Below are 25,185 nucleotides of genomic sequence, written 5' to 3' on the forward strand. Positions count from 1 at the left end.
ACGTCCCGCATTACAGGTGGAGCATTCGTGCAAACGGTAATGGCGCGCCACAATCAGATACCCCGCCCCGCCCCGCCCCGCCCCGCCTCGCCTCACTCCAGCCCGATACGACAGCGAATCTGGCAAATGAACGCGTCGACTATGGGGCTTGCGGCAGCCAGCGCCGCCACTGCTCGCTAAAAGACTACGTGTCCCTTCCCAACGGCGACACACACACACACACACACACACACACACACACACACACACACACGCCGTAATTGACTTTGGCACAGGTGCGTCCGAGGGCAAATATCCTGGTGGCAGCGCGCTGCAACGCCGCGGCGAGGAGTCGTCGCTCTGTCTCTCTCGCACCCCTGCGCGACGCCCCCAGAGCGAGACAGAGCGACGAAGCACACTCTTCGCGGTGGGGCCGCTGGACCCTGCAGCCCTGCTTGATGAGGGCGTGGCGGAGAGTGGCGGAGGTGGAGACGACGACGGCGGCGGAGACGAGACGAGGATGATGTGGCCTTGGCTGCCGCCTGTTGCTGTCGCTACTCTCGTCTGTCACTCGCCTCAGCTTGACGCCCGGCCTGAGCCCCGAGCGCATCAACCCGCGTCCGACCCCCGGCCCGGCCGACCCCCGCAGCAGCCTCCCCCGCCCCCAGCCGCCCCCAGCCGCCCCCGCGCCGCGCGGCTCCGAAGAACACGACCGCATGCATCTGGCGACGCCCCCCTCCCCTTTCCGGTACCCCAATGCGAATTCGAATACGAATGCGAAATGCAGGCCGGGCCGGGCCGGGCCGGGCCGCCACGGCGGCGCCGCGGGACTCTAAAATTCGGCGGCGCGGCCACGGCGGCCACGGCGGCCACGGCACGTGAGCGTGGCGGAGCGCGGCGGAACGTGGCTGGGGAGTTCCGATAATGCAGTCAGCTGCCGGCAGCGACGCGCCGTGCCTCCCACTCCCCTTCCCCCTCCCCTTCCCCCTCCCCTCCCGCCCGGAAAGGGGACGCTCCGGACGAGGATATCATTTCCCGTCTGACCCAGCCGCTTCCGCCGCGGCCTCGCACCGCCTCACACCGCCTCGCACCCCGTGCAGCCTGAGCCACGCCGCGGAGCCGCGCCGCGTCCCCGTCGCCCTCACTGGGCCACGCAGCACGCCGCCACGCGCACATGTGCCCCAATTACTCGCCCCGCCCCGCCCCGCCACCGCGACTCACCCCATGTGGCATCCGGCCGGAGTCTCAATCGATGGATAACAGCTTCTCTGGCGCATTAGAGAGGTTATAATGAAGTCGTGGTGGGGCCCCCACCCCGCCCCACCCCGCCCCCAAGGCAACGTAGCGTGGCGTTTCGCACCCGGAGATCCGATTTCAATGATCCATAAAGTTGACTCCGCGAGGGCGAAAAGGCCGCCGCCTTCCAGCCGAGCGAGCCGTCGCTCTGTCTCTCTCGCTCCCGTACGGGGCGCCCCGTGAGTGCGACAGAGACAGAGCGACGGCGTGTTCGGAATCGTCGGCAGCAGCCCCCCGCGGGAGAAGGCGATACGCGGCAAAACGTGTCCCAATGCCGCGGGGATTTTTTTTTTCGTCCGCCGCCTTTTTCCATTTAAAATTGGAAATTAAAGTCGGGCGATAAATAGGGCACCCGGAAGCGACGCGCCAGTACGTGAATGTTGGGGAGCGAGAGAGAAAGAGAGTGAGAGAGAGAGTAGTTTTAGGAAGAGAGAGAGAGCCGCCTCAACATGCGCCGCGCCGCGCCCCCAGTGGCCAGAAAGAAAGAAAGCTACTTGTGGAGTCATTACGGGCCGAGGAAAGAAAGGGGAGGAGAGCGAGAGTGAGAGAGAGAGAGAGAGAGAGAGAGAGAGAGAGAGAGAGAGAGAGAGAGAGAGAGAGAGAGAGAGAGAGAGAGAGAGAGAGAGAGAGAGAGAGCGGCGGGGCACGTCGCACGTCTTTTATCGGCACAGCAGGAAATGAGCGATTGCGAACCATTAGGGGGTGAAAACTCGGAGAGAAAAGAAAGGGAGAGAAGGAACGGGCCAATGCGGAGCGCGGAGCGACGCGTAGTGTGGCCTGCCCGGCGCGCCGCTGCACAGTGGGCCAGAAGACCGGTGGAGGCGGCCAAAACTCTAGACGCGTTTTTCGCTCCAGAGTCGCTTATCAGGACTCGAACCGAACGTGTGACCCCACCAATGGGCTCCTCGTTCGGAGAGCAATCCATTGGTGGGGTTATACGTTCGGTTCGAGTCCTGATTAGCGACTCTGGAGCTCAAAACGCGTCTAGAGTTTTGGCCGCCTCCACCGGTCTTCTGGCCCACTGTGCGCTGGAGCGCTGCCTTCACCTCAAGCTGGAGCCTCGCCTGGAGCCTCGCCTGGAGCGGTCTGGAGTGGGCGGGCAGGGCACGGCGGAGCGGCCAGAGCGGCCAGAGCCGCCAAGCGGCTTCTTTTGCCATCCCGCAAATACCCAAGGGGGCCATTGAGGGGCACAGCTGTGCGCCAACAAGACGACTGTTCCGTCGGCCGAGCGGGCAGAGGCACCGGATTGCGAATTCGAATACCTCGGGTTCGATTCCCCACAGTTGTTGTTGTTGTTGTTGATGGAGGAAAAACACAAGGTTCCCACACTGAGAAAAACAGGGGTGCCTGCTGGCAGCGCGCCTGGCGGCGAGCGGGGTAGGCCACCCGGTGCAATGCCGTGCTCGGCGGGACGGCCTACCCCGAGCTTCGCAGGCGCTCGGCGGGGGCGGCTGGAGTGGCAGCCAGCGAGTGCGTGAGCGTGCGTGTGTGTGAGCGTGCGTCGGTGTGCGTGCTACACGTGTGCGAGCACTGTTAAGAATCCGGCGGGGTATTTAATGTGCGAATGGGACACATGCGGCCACCCTTAAGCCGAAAGTCTAACCCATCACCGGCAGCGCCGCCAGGGCCGCTTGGCAGCTTAAGGGGCGCGGAGCGCACGCGTGTGTCGTCACCGGGGTGTAAATTTACGCCGGCCCGCAGGGGTGTAAATATGCCCGTGTTTTATGGGTGTAGGTGACACTCTCCAGAAAGACAAACGCAGTGCGGGCGGGGGCTGCGGGCGCTAATACCCAGGGGCGCTAAACACAACTTAAAAAGATAAATTTGACTAAAGTATTCGAATTATGCGGGGCCGGGGGTTGCGAGGGGCATATTCTGCAGAAGGGGGCGGTGATGGTGCGGTTAGAAAAGAGGGGCGGGAAGATACCGCCAGGCCTAGCCAATAAACATTCATTTAGCGCCATAAAATGGCAAGTCTTGATTCATTCGCAGACGCCGCAGGCAATATTCGGGGCCGTGCGTCTCGCCGTCTCGCTAGTCTCGCCGCGGGGCACAAGTGCGTGAAGAACAAGGAGGGGCCGAAAAGGGGCGAAAGAGCGGCAGGAAACGCGTGCACGCAGATTAGGGTAGGTTAGGTTTGGACGGAATTAATTCGACAATTCGACCCAATAATAATAATAATTATAATAATAATGTGACGAGAGTGGAGGGGGTTGGAAAGGGGGCGGGGGGGGGGGGACCGGGCCTAGCAAGCAGCACTTAACAAGGGGATGGATAAGGTTCCGTCATCATTAATTTCCAGCGTGTTCTGGGCTCGCGATAATTGCGTAATAGCCGCGAAGCTTAGAGAAGGGCACGCTCGCTGGAGGCAGTCATGCTGGAGGCACGCTGGAGGCACACTGGAGGCTGGAGGGTCCACACAGGCTGCCTGGAGGCTCTCCGGAAGCACCCCGGAGCCTGGAGCAGCGAGCGAGGTCACAGTCCGTCGCGAAAGGCATACCGAGGGCTGTCACAAGGACCATCCAAAGTCAGCCCATTTCACGATTTTAGGACGTTTCGGTAATTTTTCCAGCGAGGATCAGAGCGATGTTTGACAGTGTACCCCGCACGACCAGGCGACACCCCGAATGCCTCCGCAACGAATGTTTCCCAAAGTCGGCGATAACGGCCCTTTGGCAGTGACAGTGACACGCGCATGCACTGCGCCCCGATTCCGAGGGTCGTCTCTCTCTCTCGCACTCGTGGGGCGAGCCATGAAGGAGGGAGAGAGACGGGGCGGCGGAGGCGACTCTCAGTCTGCTGCACGCGTCATGAATATGCACCGGCTGGGATGAGCGGGCACGCCAAGCCCGGCCCGGCAGCCACGCCAGCAGCGCCGGCAACGCCAACACAGTCGCGACAAGGGTGGCGTGGCGTGGCCGTGGCGGCCCCGCGCCTCGCTGTCGCGGCCAGACCGCCCGTTGCCATGGCGACGCGGCGGCCTGGCCACGCCCGTCAAGGCCGCAGTAGGCCACCCGGCGAGCACCCGGGAGTGGCGCGTTGCGGCGTGTTGCGTCTGCACGCCCCGCCGACCGGCCCGACCGACATCTCTGTGTCCGTCCGTCTGTCCATCCTTCAGCCCTACTGTTTAAATATTTTGAAGAACGTCTCTTTGTCTGATTAAATACAAAGGGAAAAAGGGAAAAAAGATTTTGTGTCTTTGTTTCAGCGTCAGTGTTTCTCTCCCTCCCTCCCTCTCTGTCTGTCTGTCTGTCTGTCTTTCTCGCCTGGTCTGTCTGCGTGTCCGTCAGCGTAACTAATTCGAGCGTCGGCAAGAGGAGACAAGTCGAAAACGTCAGCTTTTCCGGGGGAGAATCAATCAGAGGCCAGTCTGTCGCGGCGAGAACGGGTGGCGGAGGGACGGCTGGACGACGCTGGAGCTGGATCTGGAGCTGGAGCTGGAGCTGGATCTGGAGCTGGATCTGGAGCTGGATCTGGAGCTGGATCTGGAGCTGGATCTGGAGCTGGATCTGGAGCTGGATCTGGAGCTGGATCTGGATCTGGAGCTGGATCTGGAGCTGGATCTGGAGCTGGATCTGGAGCTGGATCTGGAGCTGGATCTGGAGCTGGATCTGGAGCTGGAGCTGGAGCGGGCAGAAGTCACGCCGCCGCCATGTGCGTCCGCGCGGACGTCCGAGTGGGAATTTATTTGACGTGCGACGAAGTGCAGCCCGGCCACAACTCTCGGGGCTCTCTATGAGACCTGCCAGCGGAGAAAGGGTGTGGTGAGGTGGGGGCAGTGGGGAGTGGGAGTGGGGAGTGGGGAGTGGGGAGACAGCGGGTTATCCATTCGTGGAGCCAGGCCCGGCCAGGCCAGGCCGCCAGTGTAGCACATTCGCGGCACAACACCTCCATAAATTCCATAAGCTTTATTTCGCACCGCGACGCGCCCCCCATTGCCACCGCGCGGCGCTACACGGCAAAAAAGAAAAGAACCGATAAATTTATCGCCGTTTTCCGCGTGCGATATTCGCCGCATCGCCCCGGGACTCACTTTCGACAGTGGGGTGGAAAAGGGGAAAGGGGGAGGGGGGATATGTCAGTGGAGCTAGTCGTGAAATTCGTCACCGCTCAATTCAATTTCCGCCCCGCTTGGACAAGAAGCGAAGCGCCATGGCCATGCCATGGCCGAGGCCCACTGTCGCCTCATTCCGAACACAACAGTGCTCCGTCTCTCTCGCACCTCCACGCGGCAGCCTGCGGGTGCGAGAGAGACAGAGCCAGGCGCCGTCGCCTCATCCACGGCTGGAAGCGGGACTTGGCGCTGGCGTTCGTTGCGAGGGGGCGGGGAGGGGGGGGGCGTAGAATTAGGTCGGATCTCCCGCGTCAATCGGAGAGTGCTCCCAAACTGCCGGCCAGCAGAGCCAGTTGCTAGCGGAGCGCGCTCATCCGCAATGTTGCCAAATTGCCGGAAATTTGCGTCGCCGGTGGACTTCTTGTCGTCGTCGCCGGCGAGCCATGGCGGCCGGTCCGCGCCCTTGGGCTGGTTCCCGCTGCACGACGGCGTCGCGCAGTGTCACGGCTACTCTGCCTCACTCGCACCCTTTCGGAACGCCCCGTGGGTGCGAGAGAGACGGAGCGTCCACTAAATGCCGCGCTAAATTGGCGGCGCCGTGTGAGACGCGCGTCGCGGCGCGTCCCGGCGCGTCCCGCACGCGTCCGAGGCAATGAGTCCAATTTGTGGTGCTGCATGTGGGCCGCCTGGCTGCCGCCTGCCCGCCGCCCGAGGCAGCCCAAGGTGACACGGCGCCTCTTGTGCTCGTTGCCGCGGGTTCAACTCCACCCGACGCCGAGTCGCTTTTCGGCCTCGCTGCACTGCACTCACAATGTCCCGTGTAAGTGCAGAGTCCGGGTTACACAATGAGCAGCACGACAAAACTGATGTTCGAAAATTTTGGATGGACACTGCGTGGGCCTGGGAGGAAGGCAACAACCCCTGTTTGGGTCACCCCGGCATCGGGCGCCCCGTTTTGGAACTAAGTCGGGTCGGCGGCGCGCCCGGCGCGGTGCAGCGAGGGAGGTAATCCTCTTTCCTTTCCCGGAGGTATTATGGAGAACAGGGCTCCAGTCAGTCAGCCCACTGTCAGCACGGCGGGGAGTAGGCAGTGGAGTCGAAGAGGCAGTGACCAGTCATCGAGCCGCCGATCGAAGTGCCGTCTGCAGTGGCGCAGTGGCTTGAGCCCTTGCTGCAGTGCACAGCGGTACACAGCCCCCTGCATCCCTCCTTCTGGCCCACTGTGAGCCGTTGAGAGAGTGACGCTGGCCTCCTCGCTGTCCGCGCAGAGGCAAGTCCCCGGCAGTGGCGTGTCAATATTTAGGCCTCCCTCTGAAAGATCCGCTAAACAGGTGAGCGGGAAACTTAGTTTGCGAGCGTCGCGTTGTGCGTCGAATCACACCTGGGGGACCGACCTGGGGGCCCTTGGTCCTTCGCCCGGCCGTCGCTCTTTGCGATCGTTTCATAAGACGCTGCCGATTGGCTTAAACAAGATAAACGAACTTTAAAGGCGACTTACGGAGGTCGCTCGGTTCGGCCGGGGGAAGGCGGCAGTGGGTGGCAAGCGCACAGTGGGCCAGAAGACCGGTGGCGGCCAAAACTCTAGACGCGTTTTGAGCTCCAGAGTCGCTAAACAGGACTCGAACCGAACGTGTGACCCCACCAATGGATTGCTCTCCGAACGAGGAATCCATTGGTGGGGTCACACGTTCGGTTCGAGTCCCATTTAGAGACTCTGGAGCTCAAAACGCGTCTAGAGTTTCGGCCGCCTCCACCGGTCTTCTGGCCCACTGTGCAGCGGGCGGCAGCGGGCGGGAGCCGAAAAGAGGCGGCGGGGACGCGGCGACGCACCGAGGGGGAGCAGAGGGACAAGAGATTTGAGCCCGTTTCCCCATATTAGCGCTCTAATCGTGTCTCCATAATTAAAGTTAAATAATTACATCGGAAAGGCGATGTGATTGTCTTGGAAACTTTCTTCAAAGTGTCCTTAGTTAGCGCGCGCCGCGGCGGCGCTGCGGCTCGACATCACAGATCGTCTCTCTGCTCGGTGGCACGCCATGGCACGCCACGCCACGCCGCCCCACGCCGCGCCACAGCGCGATAAACCCTCCACTTCGGGGGTAAACCAAGCGTAGTCGAAACGGCTTGACGGCGCCAAACAGAGCATTAAGGCATTTACCGGGCGAAATTCGTTTTCTATCATAAAATATTTTGGGGAAATTCGTCATCGTCAGATTGGAGGCGAAGTTTGTGATTTCGTGACAAGGCCACGGGTAGGGGGGGCGCGGAGTGTTGCTACAGCTAGAGCCCTGCCCCGCCCCGCCCCGCCCCGCCCCCTGTCCTGCCAGAGCGCCGCTCAAGCACATCAAACTCATCGTCCCCTTCAGCTTCAGCCCTTCCGTGGCATTCATCCCCAGCCCACTCATTCCAATGCATCTTAAGTTGGGCGTTCGCTCTTAATTTGTTGGAGAGAAGAGCAGGGCCCGAGAGACAGGCAGACAGGGGGAAGGGGGAGGGGGAAGGGGGAGAAGGGTGGAAAGGGGGAAGCCCCCGCCGTTTGGCGGGACGCGGCGGGACGGGCCACTTGAGTTTACTTTTGCGCGTCCTCCATTTTTGCTTGCCTTGCACCTAATGAGCTGCGCGTCTAACTTTTTACGAAGCAAGCTCGCCTTGGATTTGCCCCGCCGCCTCGGCAGTGCCGTGGCAGTGCCGTGGCAGTGCCGTGGCAGTGCAGTGGGTGGCGGCGGCGCATCCCTGCCGAGAGTAGCTCTGTCTCTCTCGCACCCCCGCGAGACGCGCCAATGGGTGCGAGAGAGACAGAGCGACGAGAAGGAACTCTCGGAATGGGTCCGTGCTGCCAACTGGCGCGGGCAGGTGGGGCTGTGGGGTCCTCCAAGGCGCCCGGCGCCGAAACGACCCCAAGGCCGCGCTGCGAGTGCGAAAACGGATTGCTTTCGCTGTGAGTCGGCGCTGCACTGCGAAAAGGTCGAAAAGCCTACAACCTAGATGATTTTCCTAGGAATAGCATTTTGACTGAAGAGACCCCACCAATGGATTGCTCTCCGAACAAGGAATCCATTGGTGGGGTCACACGTCCGATTCGAGTCCTGCTTAGTGACTCTGGAGCTCCAAACGCGTCTGACGTTTTGGCCGCCTCCGCCGGTCTTCTGGCCCACTGTGTGCCGCAGTGTGTCGCTCGGTGATCCGCGGCGCGGAGAACGCCGCCCTTATCAGAGACCCGTTGACTCGTTACCTGGGCGCCTATCTTATCGACGCGGCGCCCTCGTCAAACAGCATTAGGACGCCGCGCAACATCATCAGCAACAAACAGCACGACAAAAACAACAAGAACCAGGCTTTAAATTCGCGCGCGCGTGCGGTGAGAGCCCACACGCGAATCGGCAACAGTGGGGAACTAAAGTTGTGTGGAGGTTGTTATGTTTACTTTTTATTGATGGTGGGCTGCAGTGCACAGTGTGGGCTTTCAAGCTCGCATTACATTCTCCAAAGAGTTACTGTCACGCAAAAAAAAAATTCATTCAACGAAGGTTAACGCCGTGCCGGCGGACGCGGGTTCAACACCCACCCGAGGCGAACGCCATCTTCAGCGCGACCCCGATACCTTGTTGTTGTTGTCACGCCGATGCCAGAGCGGATCACAGCTGTCGACTTCCGGCGGCCGCGGATTGAGCCTTACGCAACAACGGGACGTGTACAAACTAGGGTTGCCAACCGGAAAGCGGGGAGCGGCGGCACGGTGTCAATGGGCATTAATACCGCTAATTTATTCGAAAGCCCGGCCGGACCGGGCCAGGTGGCAACTTGACTAACTATCTGGCGGCCTGCCACGGAGTCGAGAGTAGCGCAGTAATAAAGTCAGCAGCGCTTGTGCCTCTGCCCTGAGTGTGTGTGTGTGTGTGTGTGTGTGTGTGTGTGAGTGAGTGTGAGTGTATGTGTGTGTGCGTGAGAGCGTGTTGTGCAAGACCCGCAGCGGACCCCCAGTTTTCCTCTTCCCTTTTTGCCACGCTCTGCTCTCTTGTCCATGTCCGGTCCGATGCAAACCAACTCCATCGCGCTCCGTTCGGCTCCGCTCGGGAAAACGGACGTGCCGGGCCGGGCCGGCGGGCAGCTGTTTTCCCCGCCGCTTCACCGAAATCCAATTTTGCCGCCGTGTTTGAGGTGGTGCACGCGGCGCACGCGTATGACGTCACGCAAATGAGGGGCATCACTGCTGCACCGCGAAATAACGAACGTGCGAGCGAGAGAGACGATGATGTTGAATTTATTCATTGAGCTCTTCCCTTCCTCTTCTTCTTCTTTTTTCGCTTCGCGCCTCCTTATTCACACCCGCTCTGGTCAATGACGAGTGACATCACGACTTGATGATGTTCCCCCACCCCGCCCCGCCCCACCCCACCCCTCGTGATGGCGTTCCGATCGTTGCTTTGGAGCGCCTCTTAATTGCGGCATTCTCTTCGGGGGTTAAAAAGGGCCGCATTCCTGGGCTCCCTCTGACATGATCGGAAGGGAGGGTGGGGCGGGGTGGGGGCAGGAGGTAGGAACTCCAATAACATCCATTTTAAGCCCCCTCTCCCCGGGGGGTCAGCTCTGGATCTCGTCGGTAAGGCCCCGAGTGCGGGTGTGCCTGCGCGCTCAGGTGGCGTGGTGTGCATACAGTGTGGTGGCTGTACTCGCTGGCCGCGAGCTCTCGCCAGCGCCTGTCTCCTGCTCGACGCGATGAGAAATCGCCGCGGCGGCGTTGCGCCACCACACTGCGCGCAGCCCCTCGCGGCTCCACGGCCCTCCCCGGCCGTCGGCCCGATGACTCATAAGGAACCGGGTATAAAATGTTACGGCATATCGTTAAAAAGAAGCGCCGTTCAGGAAATGATAATACGGCCGCGACACGCTCGTCGCTGGTTGGCTGGGTTGGCAGGCCTTGCCAGAGGGGCGGGCCTCCCCCCTCCAAAGACGAAGTGCGGAGTACTCGTTTCTAACAATAGAGACACACAAACGTTATTTCTTTTGGCATCAGCCGCGCGGCACTAAACACTGAAGCGGGTTTTGGTGCAAGTTTTGATGCGCTGACTGATTCCGTGAGCAGCTCTCTCGCTCTCGTGGGGCGTCCTGCATGGGTGCGAGAGAGACAGTCGGCAGAGAGCGGCAATCGCCTTGCTGCAGGCCCCCTGCTACGTACGAGTGGTGGCGCGTTTAAGGCCAGCAACGCCAAGACGCTACATTCACATTGTCTGAAGACAGGCATTGTGTCTAAATGACCATGTATGCGAGGGGTACCACCCCCACCCCCACTCGTTCTCACGCGACGCGCCCTCCCCCACCCCCTGCCGCCCCCACGGCCCTCCTAGCCACGCCCAGCCCGGTTTCTTGGCTACGGCTTGCTAGGACCCGCTCAACCGTCCATTGGACTCATGCATAGTAATGGTGCCCCCCCCTCCCTTTCCATCGCCATGCGTTTGCGCCCGACGTGCAGAGACTTCGCTGATGGCCGATCGAAATATGACTTTCGGGCGCCGGGAGGCGGCGTGGCAGTGTGGCAGCACCACTCGATGTGCCACTGCACTGCGCAGTGCCCTGGCTGTGCCTGCGCCCAGGCCCTGGTGGGGGCAGGCCCCAGGCTTGAGGGCTGTTGTCATTCAAATTCGAGAGCCCGCATGCGCCTAGGAACTAGCAACCCACTCGCGCGGTCAGCACCGCGGCTGGACACTGATCAGAAAATACGGGCTCACGTCTCGACAGTGAGAAAAAATATTTCAGCCAATTTTTTTTAGCAGATGATACCTTCACACTTGAAACATACTTAAAACTACTATACACATGAAGGTGTCAGCGTGCTTTTACTCTCGAGTCCAGAAACAAAGCACGTATCCTAAGCCCGCATACTACCCCGTATAAGGAAACCAAACGAGTATTAACCGAGAAATTTGAAAGGGAAAAGAAAAAATTTGAACTCTACACCCCCTCCCCAGTCTTAATGGGGAGGCCTCCTGCTTTACTTCGGTGTTCGGGATGGGAACCGGTGCTATCAGGTACCTGGGGTTAATCCCGTCAGCGACTCTAAGCGTTCGCCGGGGGACCCAGTAGGACCCCAAAGCTCAGGCAGCTGGGTGAGAGCACCCAGTACGAAGCTCTTTGAGGGGCGGGACGTAGAGTGAGACGACAGAGAGACAGAGAGAGACTCAGACAGAGAAGAGGTTTGGTGGGAGCTTCTTGTTTTCGTAGGGTTGGTTGTGTACCCCATGGTACCCCCACTGTCCGGCGCTCCCGTACCGAACATACAGCGTTTTAGGCCAGCTTCAAAGGACTTATCATCGCCTCCCCGACGAGTCAAGGAGGCACCATCCGCAACCACACATCGGATGGTCTGGATTGATGGATCAAATACTCCATCGCTCCAGTGCCGAGGCCAACCCGCCGAAGCGGATTGCTTTTTAGACACCCACAGCGGAGTGGCCAGGTGAATGTGACTCTGACCACTACGCTATCACGCTTGTACGTCTGGCAGCGTGTTGGACGACGGGTTTGAGTTGCACTGGGAGGAAGGCGGTCGAAAAATGTAATGAAATGATGGGATTTGATCCCCGGACCCCGCCACCGGGGTCACACGACTTTACGCTCTCGGCCACCACGGCCCATGATGGGGGAACGGCGTGAGGTGGGTTCTTGACGCAACAGGACTCGACCAACCCGGTCAAAATTTCGCAAGAAGTTGGGGGAGTCGAACCGCCGATCCTAGCACTGAGAACCTTCGCCTCTACTCCCTGGACCACCACGTCCCATGCTCGATGTGGGCTCACGTTCACGGGTCTCAACCGCACTGGGTGAGGCAGTAAAATTAAATGGAAATATTTGTTAGGAGTCGAACCTCCGGCATGTGGGCCTGTTGCACACGGCTCCGCTCTCATGGCCTCGAACCACCACCCTGAGGATATCAAGTCGAAAAAACTTTCGTGACGCTGGTATTCGAACGCCGGCCTGCGGTAACTCGATCCCACGTCTCTAACCTCTCGGCTATCACAGCAGTTGTGAAACGCGATGGATCATCTGCTTTCATTACGTTCGTTGAATGAGATTTTTTTGGACATGTCATTTTGGCACTGTCCTTTCGTGTGCATTTTCCACGCCGGTCCTTGGAAGTGGCCAAGGCACTGGCAAGGCCTCGTAGCTCGAAGCTCGAAGCTCGGCCATTCGCAGGAGTCACCGCACCGCCCGGGGAACACCATCAACTTCTCGACCACAAGGGGCGCAGCGCGCGAGTGCTCCGAGGTGGGGCGTGGCGGGGCGGGGCGTGGCGGGGCGTGGCGGGGCGCGCCTGGCTCAATTCCACCACTATCGCCTTGGCCCTGCTCCGCCGCTGCAGTCATGAGCACGCCGCACGCCACGCCCACCCCGCCCCGCCCCGCCCCGCCCCGCCCCGCCCCGCCCCGCCCCGCCCCGCCCCGTATCTCCGAGCACCGCGGACTTGGCGGCACGATGTCCGGCGCGGCCTAGCGTGGCGGCGTGGCGGCGTGGCAGCGGGGCGCGGTGGCGGCGTTGTCGCGTGCTATGGCAGCAGTTTATTTCCTGAGCGACCTAGCTCTGTCTAGCTCCCCGCCCCGCCCCGCCCCGCCCCGCCGCGGTGGGCTAATTTTAAACCCCCTCGCCGCGCCCACTTCCTCGCGTTTTTGCCACATTCTCTGCCGAGGGCCGGGGCGGGGCGGGGCGGGCCCGGGGCTGGACAAACGTACTCAATGTGCAAATGCCCCCATTCCCTGCCCGGCGTTGCCTCGAAGAGTGCGTAGTGCGAGTGCGTGCGTGCGTGTATATTGCCGCGCAGAGTGTGTGTGTGTGTGTGCGTGTGTACGTGTGTGTGTGCGGCGAGGGGCTGCATGCGAGTACGGGGTGCCTTTTCTCGTTCGGCAATCAGGTGGGAGTGGACGAGGACGAGGTGGCGCGCCCCTCACAATACAACCAATCGGGTTTCGGGTCGGGCGGTAGTTGTTCCAAGTTGTTGTCGCGTCGTTTGTTGCACTCGCGAGAACCGAGGAAGCAACTCCCATTACCGGCCCCTTCTCCATGCCTCCTCTCTCTCACACACACACACACACACACACACACACACACGCGCGCGCGCCCCACAAGCGTCACAGCGATCGCCCAATTCGCTTCGAATGGAGGTAAGCAGTCCTGGGCGCGTGCTTCGCTGCGTCGACGACGCCGGTGGAGGAATTTAATAGGGTCTCGGGCGGTGCTAAGGAGCTGGTCTTCGAACGGGCAGCATCCCCCTTCTCTCTCTCTCTCTCTCTCTCTCTCTCTCTCTCTCTCTCTCTCTCTCTCTCTCTCTCTCTCTCGCCTCGCTGTTTGCAGACTTGGCAGTGCAGCCAGCGGGGGGGCCATGCGCTCGAGGGGGCACTTTTTTCCCTGGACGCAACGCGACGGAGCAGAGGGTGGTGGCGGGGCCTGGTGAGCCTGGCTGGACTGTCGGGTTGCGGCGGCCAGGGCGACTGCCTCGGTGGGGCCTCGGTGGGGGCCCCGGTGGGGGTCCCGGTGGGGGCTCCGGGGTCCCGCAGGAACACGGAACGCCACGGAGCGCCACGAAGCCCACGAGGCAGGCCGGCCTCCCGGCTGGGCCGGGCTGGGCCTTCTACAATGGGCACATTCCTTTCCCCCGGGGAACATTACTTGGGGCTGCGGTCACCCCTCTCCCTCCCCTCCCTCCCTCCCCCTCCCCCTCCCCTCCCCACCACCCACCGACCTGGCTGCGGCTTGCTGCACCAAGAATGGGGCTTTGGTGACCATTTCCACGCGCGGCCGGCGCGGCCCGGGAGGGAAAATGAAGCTCTTAGTTTCCGCCGGACTCGGCTGTTTTTGTGCTCACGAACGCACTTTGCAGCCCCTAGACACGTTTCTCCCCGGGGATTAACTCGAGGGCCGCGAGCCTGGCCGTGCCTCGGCCGCCTTGGGCCGCCTGGGCCGTGCGGTGGCTGCTCTTGTTGTTGTTGTTGGCGGTGGAGAAGGCCAACCCTGGACGAAAACAACAACAAAAAGCAAACTTTTAAATACTTTTATTTTCGCGTGTGCGTGCTTCTGAACGGCAATTCTGGCATTCACGCCGGGCCGGTGAGAATGCGAGGTAAGAGTCGCTAAACAGGACTCGAACTGAACGTGTGACCCCGCCAATGGATAGCTCTCTGAACGAGGAATCCATTGGTGGGGTCACACGTTCGGTTCGAGTCCCATTTAGCGACTCTGGAGCTCAAAACGCGTCCAGAGTTTTGGCCGCCGCGCCGCCACTGTGCGGCGGTGCTCGCTGCGCGTGCTGCGCATGCTGCTGCATCAGGGTAGGCAGCCAGCCGGCCATGAAAAGTGATCCGGGGTGGTAAGTGGCTCTAGCGCGCCCAGCCAGGCAGCCAGGCAGCCAGGCCAGCGCGCCCCGACCAACCGCATGCCGATGAGCTGGCTTCGATAAATCATCGCCCCTCTCTCTCCAACTGCCGCGCATTTTCGCGTCGACTCTCGCCCCCCCACGCCCCGCGAGTGGGAGAGAGACAGCCTGGCCGCCCCGTGAACGCCAGCTTAAAACTCGTCCCGTTCCTGTAATTTCCTGCCGACCTGGATGGGCTGGACCATCCCTCTGCTACACTCGACTGGGCCGGGCCGCCCGGTTCCCTCGCAACATCCATCGCATCGGCATCGCCTCGCGCTGGCGAGCCCTGGCGTGCGGTGTACACCCTGGGCAGGGCTATTGCCACACAGTGACGTCATGGCTCACGGCGGGGGCGGCTGCTGGGGTAGCTGGCTTGCACCCGGAGGCAGCTACAGCGTGGCACTATGACTAGAGGCACGCCACATCATTTCTGGTTCTGTTTGTGAACAAGTGAGTTTCTTGTTTTTCAGTTTTTCAAATTTTTGTTTACTGTAATAATGTCTATCTTTTGATACTAGCTACGTGATTTTTCATGTCATGAACGAGCTAATTTTCTCTTTAGTGTGGCGCCAACCCACACAAAGCCGTGTGTCGCTGGCTGCGCTAAGGCTGGCGCTAAGGCTTCGGCCACAAGTCGGGCTAGTTCCATCAATTGATGCGGCCACGGGTCCGCCACGGTCGGGCTGGCCGGCCGGGTACGCCACGCCCCGCCACGCCCCGCCACGCCGACCCGACCCAGAGACCAATTCAATCAGCCAGTAGAGCTTGGTCCATTCCGGCCAATAGGCCCGTGGCGCCCGTGGCCACTGTAGCGGCGCAGTGGCTGCCCGCTCATCCTCACTGGAAAAACATTTTCCAATTGATTCATTACGCGCTCGCGAAGCCGCGATGGCGCAATCGGTTAGCACGTCGGATTTCGGAGTGCCCAGGCGCAGGTTCGACTACCGGCAGTGCGTCTTTTTTTCCGCAAAGGACCCGAGTCGCTTGCCTTTTATGTCCTCCACTAATTCTACGGTCGGGCGGCTTCCTGTGTCCAGACCGTCCGGACCGTCCAGATGGATTCCGGCGCGGGCCGTTGCCAGTCCACTTGGTGCTGCCGTGGTCGAGGCGCGGCGGGGCGGGGCGGGGCGGGGCGTGTGGCCGAGGCCGTGGCTGAGTCGCCACCCAACACAATAACCGAGAAAGGATTCGCTCATTTAGCGAATGGAACGGGGCCAGTAACCAGTTGCAGCGTTTTTCCTCGCCATTTCCCCTCTCTCTCTCCCTCTCTCTCCCTCTTTCGGCTTCCTTCCTTCCTCCTCTTTGAACACACTTCCCGCATCCTAACCTACCGCTCATTCCATCTCTTTCAAGTCCGGCGATTCCTTTTATTTTTTTTTGGCTGCCCGCGCTTTGTTGTTTTTTGTTGACGCCAGCATTTGAGAGCCTAGCGAATTTCGCATCGGGTTTGCGCTCGGCCCCTCGAGCAGCCCGTTTTAGTGACCTTCGATCCTCGCCCCGCCACCGCTCTGGCGATGACAGGCGGCAGGGCCGGCAGGGCCAGGGTCGGGTCAAGACCTGTTGCCATGTGGACAGGCTCTTCACGTCATCCCGCCCCGCCCCGCCCCGCCCCCGCCCCCCCGCCCCGCCCCGCCCCGCCCCGCCCCGCCCGCCCCGCCCCGCCCCCCGCCCGCCCCCGCCGAAGCGAGCGTGGCCCTGCAACGTCATGGGGTCCATGGGGTCCTGCTGCACTCCATTTCCTGGAGAAATTCGCGCGTCGGAATCCTGGAGCCGTTTTCTCCGACTTTTTCCCCTTTTCAGCGCTCCTCCGCATCGCGCGCGTGCTGCAGTTCGGATTCCGGCCGTAGCTCCTCGCCTGTCTCTCTCGCACCCCTCCGGCACGCCCTGCGAGTGCGACAGAGGGCGGCGACCTGTTCAGCCTGCTGATACCGGAGCACGCGTGGCGAGAATCCATCACACTGACAGGGCGCTCCGTCTCCCTCGCACCCGCGGGGCGACGAGGGCGGGGCGTCGCGGAGCGAGAGGGACAGAGAGCGCCTTGTTGGGCGCGTGGAGACATCCGAGACAAAAGTAATTTGGTTGGTGCGACTGCGCAATTAGGCGATGCCGGCTTTGCCTCGCCACGGCGCACAGTGGGCCAGAAGACCGGTGGAGGCGGCCAAAACTCTAGACGCGTTTTGAGCTCCAGACTCACCAAACAGGACTCGAATCGGTCGTGTGACCCCACCAATGGATTCCTCGTTCGGAGAGCAATCCATTGGTGGGGTCACACTTTCGATTCGAGTCCCATTCAGCGACTCTGGAGCTCAAAACGCGTCTAGAGTTGTGGCCGCCTCCATCGGTCTTCTGGCCCACTGTGGGACGGCGCCTGCACTGCAGGCCGCCAACCAGCCAAGCAGCCAAGCAGCGCCAGAGAAACATAATTATTTAATGGCTTTGACGCGCTAGCATACTGCCGCAGTATTCCGGCAGGGGGCGCGTTGCGCGTCCTCCTCGTCGGTGTGTGTGTGTGTGTGTGTGTGTGTGCGCGCGCGCGCGCGTGCGCGTGTGTGAGTGTATGTGTGCGTCTGTGTTCGTGTATGCGTGAGAGAGTGTGAATGTGTGTTCTTCCCGCGTGAAGAGCGACACAACGTGAATTTAGATGAGTTGCTCCAGCCCGCTCCAGCCCGCTCCAGCCAGCCAGCCTTCCAGCCAGCTTCCAGCCTGGCATCGCAACGCCCCCGCCTCGCCCCGCCTCCGCCTCGCCCGGTGTGACGCTGCAACGTGGGTACAATTTTTAAGGAAATGTCATTAAAACAAATGGAACGGGGACGCAACTCTTTTGTGACTGCGCTGCTGAAAAAAAGAATCTTGGAAATTCCCGGACAACTTTTTTGGAGTATAAAGTGCCTTCAATATTTGGAAAACTTTAAAATCACCCATGATCGTATTTTGTATGATGGTAAAAAGAAAATTGAAATTTGGAAAACGAAACTGGGGTTTGACTAATTCAAATTTTTCGTAAACTTAATTTTTGAAAAATTTCCAGTTATTTTTCCCCGGTTTGTACTTTAATGCGGGCGGATAGGGCTTGTCAAAGTGCTTCGCCGTGCGCTCCCCAGGCGCTCCCTAGTTTTATCGCCGCTTTTCATAAATCGACTCTTTATGCCGTCCCCTGAAAATTCAGCTCAGCCCCTGAATGTAACGAAGCCGCACAGCGCAGCGGACTGATTCCGAGGGTCAGCACTGTCTCTCTCGCACCTGTACGGGACGCCCCGCGAGTGCGAGAGAGACAGAGCGACGAAATTGACTCTCGGAATCGGTCTGCAGCACCGCCATCGGAAGCCACGGCCCTCTTGGGACGGGGCGCCGGACTGCGCGTGGACGGACGGACGGACGGACGGACGGACAGACAGACAGGCAGACAGACGTGTGTCGCTGTCACAAATGATGGACTCAGCCGCATTACTGGGCGATACGAGGAAGGGCTGGGGGAGGCTTGACATGATCGAAAGTGAGCTATTTCACACCGCATTGTGCGCCACACTGTTAGCCAGTCTCGGGTCCAGCAGCCTCCACGAACTCTCTCTCTCTCTCTCTCTCTCTCTCTCTCTCTCTCTCTCTCTCTCTCTCTCTCTCTCTCTCTCTCTCTCTCTCTCTCGCGCATCCTCGTCTAAATAAAGGCGGTGAGGATGCTGTGAGACAGTGGGCCAGTGGGCGCGCTCGGCATGACGTCAGCCCGGTCCAGGTCCGTCTGTCCGTCTGTCTGTCCGTCCGTCCGTCCGTCCGTCCGCGTGTCTCTCTTAGTTTGAAATAATGTCTCATTCATTGAGCGCATCCAGGCCTGCCACGCCACCCTGACCCCGAAGCAGCCAGCCAGCAAAGCAGCGCGCCGGGAGAGCCAGCAAGGTCCCGACGACTCTTGGCAAGAGGCGACCAGAAAGGCAACAAAAACAACAAAAACAAGACTGCGTTTGCTACGTCCGCCTTGGCCTGGACTTGAACCCGCGACACCGCCGCCACACCGGTGGTCTCGAATTATAGGCGTGCGTCACCGCACTAGAGCCTTCGGGCCGCGGGCGTGTGCACACTGTGAACGTGTACGCGATTGGGGACACGTGTAGGCAGGTACACACATCACACGCAACGCGTCGCACCGCGTCGCACAGTGTCGCGGCGGCGCGTCCGGCCAGCGGCAGGTGCATCGCTCTGTCTCTGTCGCACTCGCGGGCCGTCCCGCACGTCGCGCGGGGGTGCGAGAGAGAGGGCACGCGGCTGTCGCACTATCCATCCTGGCGGCAGGAATGCGACCAAAGCCTTGATATCCGATGGGCTGGCCGGCGCCGCGGCGGTCCGGGCGGCACCGCTGAAATGTTAAAAGTTACACACAACCTCCACCACCGCCACCACACCCTAAATCTTCACCACACACGTCGAAAAACAGGAAAAGAGGCAAGCCGCAGGTAATCCCGTTTCAGCTGACCTCAGAGGATTTTGGCCGGCTCTCTCTAGCGGCACATTCAGCACGAAAGTCCTCTTATGTTTGTCGACCCACTTTTGAGCGCGACTGTACCGCGCAGCGATAATGGTTGCGGGGCTGTCCGGTTCCGCCAATCACGTCGCGACACAACCCCGGCCCAGTAAACCGGCTTCAATTTGACGCTCTGCTACAAACCGGCAGTTCGCTGTGACTGCTCGCTCAGTGCCGTGCGCCGGGCTTGCAGTAGCTAGGCGCCGCCCCCCGCCCCGACGACGTCACCGAGGCACACCGAGGTGGCCATCTCTCACGCCTACAACCAAAGCATATATCATGATCTCACTGGACTTACAGCCCAGGCCGGAGGCACCAAGGCCGCCGCTGCCTCTCCGACGCCGCGACCAAAGCCGAGCTAGGCGAGGCTGGCCGGGCTGGGCCGGCCCAGGTGGCGCGGCACAGTCGGCTGCATTTTTATTCGGGTCATTAGGCTGGAAACAGCCAGGGAATTGGGGTTACGCAATACAGAGACGGCCGGCAAGGAACAACAAACGACCATTTTGCTCTGCAGCGGTGAACTGTGGAGCCAAAATACGGTCAAAAACATTTTTGGTTAAAAACACTTTTTTTTCCACAATGTAAAATGATGTTTTTTTGTTGTTTATTTTTTTTTGTGAGGGGGATTATCTGGGTGGACTCATATCATCGGAGTCAGCGGGCAATTTTTGTTTCAGCGCCACGGGAAGAGCACGTGCGGACTGAACAGAATGAGCCTACTCTGTGTGTGTGTTTGTGTGTGTGTGTGTGTGTGCGTGCGTGCGTGTGTGAGTGCGAGTGTGGCAAACAGCACCTCGCATCGTGTGGGACAATTCGTTAGGCCGAACAATATGTCCCCCCCGCCGGCCACCCGGCACAGGGCAACATTAAGCTCATATCTTGCCGCCGCGCCCCTCCGTCCTGCAATATTTCGAGCCCCTGGAAAGTCGGCCCCGCCCCGCCCCGCCCCGCCCCGCCCCGGCGTGCACAAAGCAGGCATTGTGGGGCGCGTCATTACGGCGCTAACGACGCCGGCCCCGCAGCGCCGAGCAGCGCGGCGCCCCGATAGTGGCGAGTGCATCACGATCGGGCACATCTTGACTTGGCCGCCGAGGACGGCGACGACGCCGAGGCCTCGGGGCTGCCGCGCCGCTCCGACCCCCGGAGTCTCCAACCCCCGCCCCCTCGGTCGGGAAACAGAAGCCGTCCCCACAGGCCGCTTCCCAACATCCGCTCTGTCTCTCTCGCACCCTCACGGGCTGCCGCACGAGTGCGAGAGAGACAGAGCGACGACGCCGCCCACTGTTCGGAATGAGCCTGCTGGTTTGTTTGTCGGCTGGCTCGAAAACAACGACGGGGACCACCACACTAGAAAGGCGGAGAGGGGGGGAGGGGGTGACCCAGACCAGCTGGCCGAATCGCGAAGACCGAATTTTCCCCTGCAAACTTGCTTCCCCCCCGCGGCGCTGCAGTCGCTGCGGAGGGGGCGATTCCGAACAGTGTCTCTCTCGCGTCTTGGGACGCCTCGTGAGTGCGAGAGAGACAGAGAGACTGTTCTGAATCGGTCCGCTGCAGTGTGGGAGAAGGCTCGGGTCAAAGCGGGGCGTAGAAAGGGGATTACAGGCTGGGAACACACGAGGCAACACACTGCAGTCGAGTCCTCGCTCTGTCTCTCTCGCACTCATGGGCAACCCCTACAGGTGCGAGAGAGACAGAGCGACGAAAACGGAATCAGAGAGAAGCAGAGCGCAGCGACTGCTGTTTCCCTGTTTTTCCTTCCAGACAACATGAATGCAATCTTGACCTGACGGATGTTATCAAGGTGCAGCAGCTTCTGCAGAGCCCCCGCTATAAAGTGCAGCGCATTGCAGTGCAGGTGTCGCCTCACCCTCGGCTCGGCTCGGCTCGGCTCGGCTCGCAGAGACAGCTCAGCCGGCACTCGGAATAAATGCATGCTGATGGCTTTGCGATTTGCGATTGACTCCTTGGACGCGCGTCTCCCACCCAAGTCTGCTGCATTTCGGAGCAGACAGACGGACAGACAGACAGACAGACAGATAGACAGACAGACTGCTGCGTCGCTCTGTGCGAGTGTGTGGCACACGCACTGCTTGTTTTTGCCTTACCTGCTGAGATTAGAGTGCCATGCGTGGCATGGCATGGCCCCACCCCCTTGTTGATCCAAGAGCCTGTCTTCAGCGGAGCTGGCAGCAACCAGGAACCGCGTGATGGAGACGAACGAGAGAGTCCTTTCCCCCTGGGATTTAGATAACTAGATTGTTCAGATTATACTTCGCTGAGAATGTATTTCAGTCACTGACGATTTTGTGAAATTTTTCAAATGTCTCTCCGATGTTTTTGTGGTGGATTTCATTCTCACATAGTAATGGTAAGTTTGGGGTTAGGCAGATTTGGATTAGGTTAGGAGGCACTCTGAAAACGGAATTTTGGACAGTGTAATGGCCAATTTTCGCTGAGTTTGGACCACTCTGCCTGCCAGTGTGCCGCCTCTCCCCTTTCAGGCCTGTTTGTTTGTACACTTTTGTCTAAACTGCGCGAGCCGAGCCCGGCCCGGCCCAGCCTCGCATCCGAGTGAAGCACCCCCTGCCTGGAGCAAGGCGGGCAAGGCGGGCAAGGCGAGCAAGGTGTGCACCAGGGCGGAAAAGGCGCGGGCTGATCCATTTAAAACAAAATGAGGAACGTTTGCCGTGCTTTTCGCTTCCTTGCTGGAGCCTGCTGGAGTCTGCTGGAGCCTTCTTGGCGGAGGAGGCCGAGGAGAGGGAGGGAGAGAGGCATGCGGGAAGGGGGACGGAATGGGAGTGGAAGGGGCAGGGAGGTATTCTGCCTGTTGGCCACACATCTCTCACGTCCGTTTAGCGTCCCAACCCACTGGGCTTCGTCCACATGAAGGCGGGGCCGGGGGGGGGGGGGGGGGGCGCTAGTCCGGGGGCCGTTAGGTCACCTACTGCGGCACTCAGGACAAGGCATTGATGCACTCTGCGTCCAGCGATTGCTAAAAGAAGTGGGGAAAACGAATCTCTTCACGGGAAGGAAGTAGCTCCTCACTTTTCTTCAAGTCCCAGTCGCTCGAGCGACTTTTGCCTCAAAACGGTGGCAAATTCGAGCGAAAATGACTACTTTTCGAGCAGTAATTGGCGGCGGATGGAGCGGCCGATGGCCGAGTCGAGGAGGAATAATGGTTCGGGAAGCGGAACGGGCGGCGGCAGCAGCGCGCGCAAAGTTTGAAACATCTCGGAGGGGAATTCTGATACTCTCTGGTCCTTGCGCCGCCCGACCGCAGTCCCACGCCCCGCCCCGCCCCGCCCCCCCCGCCCGCCCCGCCCGCCGCCACGGCCTCAAAAGCCCACCCGCAGCCCGCAGCGTCCGTCAAACCACAGTACACCCTCTTGGCCCGTCGGCCCGCCTCTGGGCCTAGCCCGGCCCGGCCTAGCCCCAACCAAGCGGCCCAGTGCCCAGCGGGTTCGGCTTGCTCGGGCTGAGGTTTGCAGTGCGGGGTCCCTGGCCAGCCTTTTTTGCAGCTCAGCATTCACCGACAAAAAATAGATCAAGAGTAGTGGTAACAGTTGCTGAAGGTTTTACCGCGAGTGTCTTTGACCTAATCTTACCTATCCCACTCGAAGTCTGACCGGGGCGGTCCGGCTTCGCCCGGCAGTGGTCGCCTTTTGATGTCGGATTGCATTATAGATTGCGGTGCGAACTGTCACGCGATAAGCAGCTCTCTCTCTCTCCCTCCCCTCCCCTCTCTCTGTCTCTCTCTCTAGCCGATCGCTAGGCCATTTATCCGTTCCAACTCCGGCAGTGACTCTGGCCGGAGTTCCAGCGTGCCCGCGCCGCGCGGGTTGCCTACTTCCAGAATTAAATTGAATGCGCCGCCGGCAGAGGGACTTTTCTCCTTTCTTCTTCCTTCTTCTTCTTCTTCTTCATCCTGGAACTGGCGACGAAAATCAATGGGAATGATTCGGGCAGCAATCACTCCAAATTTGTCTTGGACACCGCGGCGTGCGACCGCGTGGCATCCGAGCTGAGATGAATGGATTTTCGGTGCGAAGGGCAAGCGGGGGCGGCAGCAGTCAGGACAGTACACAGCGAAAAAAAAAATCTTCAAATTGATGGAGAATTAGTTGGAGGAAAAACTGCCTCCGATCTTTGGGGAATGCCTAAATCTGTTCCCTACTCTTGGGCTTTTTGAACTTTTAGCGGTTGCTGCTGTGGCGGGCACTGCGAAACCAAGAACTGCGAAACAAGAAACAGCCCACCTCTAAATGCAATCCACCAGAGAGCAGGTCTAGCAGCACAGCAACGAAAGCAGCAGCCGCAGCAGAAGAAAAAAAAAAACTCGCAAAAACAACAAAAAGCAAAATGTTGCGAAACTCGTCTGGACAGAATAACAGATGAATGTTGTGGGAGTGTAGTGGAATGAGTAATCGCTCCTTGCGCCCAATGAGATTGATGGTTTTGCCGAAATGAGGAAACTCAGCAAAAACAGCAATAATGCATTAGAAATAAAAGAGCGGGGTAAACTGGGTAATGCGCGCGGGGCAGCCTGTTGGAGCTCTACCGTCTAAATTCCGTCGCTCTGTCTCTCTCGCACTCGTGGGGCGCCCCGTGAGGGTGCGAGAGAGACAGAGCGGGTGCTGGTAGCCAATCCCACCGCGCTTCCTCGCTGCCTCGTCCTTCCCCGGGCCGTTTTAATAAGCCCAAAGTTCTGGGCTGCGCCGCGCCATAATTTATAGCGAAAAATAATGTATCGCTCTCGGCGGGCCGAATCGGCTCGGCGTCGTCGTCAACGACTTACTTTGAAATCGGCAGCGCGGCGCCGCGGCCGCCACAAAGACGTCCCTTCATCGGGCCGACCACGCCGAGCTCGTCGAGGAGGCCCAGGGGAGCCACCACACCGTGATTCGGGTCGCCAACAACACGCCAATTAAAAAGTCAAATGAACTGATTTACATTTCCTCGCGGCGCCGCGGCAAGAGTGTGACAAACTGGCTGCAACATTTTAAATCCGCGGCGCTATGTGTGACGCCGCCATGATTATCAAGACAGAGTTATACTCGCGGAGGCTGTCTCCGTCGCACGGCCGCGGTCGCCCCACGGCGCTCTCTGTCTAGCAGTGTGCTGGGGCAGCGCAATGCGCGCAGCGCGGAGCCATAGGGCCCCATCTGCTGGGCGACGAAACGCCCCCCACCCCCACCCCTTTGGACACACCACAGCACCACGCCACCATAAAGTAGCAACCGTCCAAACCCAGGGCAGGGCAGGGCCGGGCCGGGCCGGTGCGGGTCGGACGACGAATTCAAAACTAACGTAAATTCAGGCCACTTGACTGCGTGCCACCGACTCCGCCAACACCTTTCCTACTATTTTGTCCCCGCCCGTACCAGCCGGCGGGATTTTCGCAGCAGGTACAACAGCACGTGCGACCCGCGGCAAAACAGTTTCATTCGAGTTTCTCACAAAGGGAAGCCGTAGTGCCGTATCACTGGAACAAAATCAGATTTTTGAAAAGCGAATTGAGGAACGATTTGAGGCAGGTGGTACAGTCTTCGCCAAAAGAAGTTGGCCGAGGCTCGGTCCTTTGGCCCTGCCGTCGCTGAGCCCCCAAGCCCCAAACCTGCGGGGGCTTGGCCCTCCAGCTGACATGATAGCTATCGACAAGGCACCGCCGTCACTGCCGTCACTCTTGCGCTTGTTTTTCTGCTCATCGGCTACACTGTCAAAATAAATGTTTGCTCCCGATTTCCCTCTCTCTCCGCTCTCCGTCAGCCGGCGGCTTGGACCTGCAGACTCATTCCGAGAGTCGTCGCTCTGTCTCTCTCGCACTCGCGCGGCGCCCCGTGTAGGTGCGAGGGAGACAGAGCGGGCCGACGCGGCGCCCCGCAGAACGATATCCTGGGAAATGTAAAACGCCGGTCGTCATGTTACGCCGCTCCGCCCGCTATT

Source organism: Thrips palmi, unplaced genomic scaffold, assembly GCF_012932325.1.
Source record: "Thrips palmi isolate BJ-2018 unplaced genomic scaffold, TpBJ-2018v1 HiC_scaffold_11, whole genome shotgun sequence".
Lineage (NCBI taxonomy): Eukaryota > Metazoa > Arthropoda > Insecta > Thysanoptera > Thripidae > Thrips > Thrips palmi.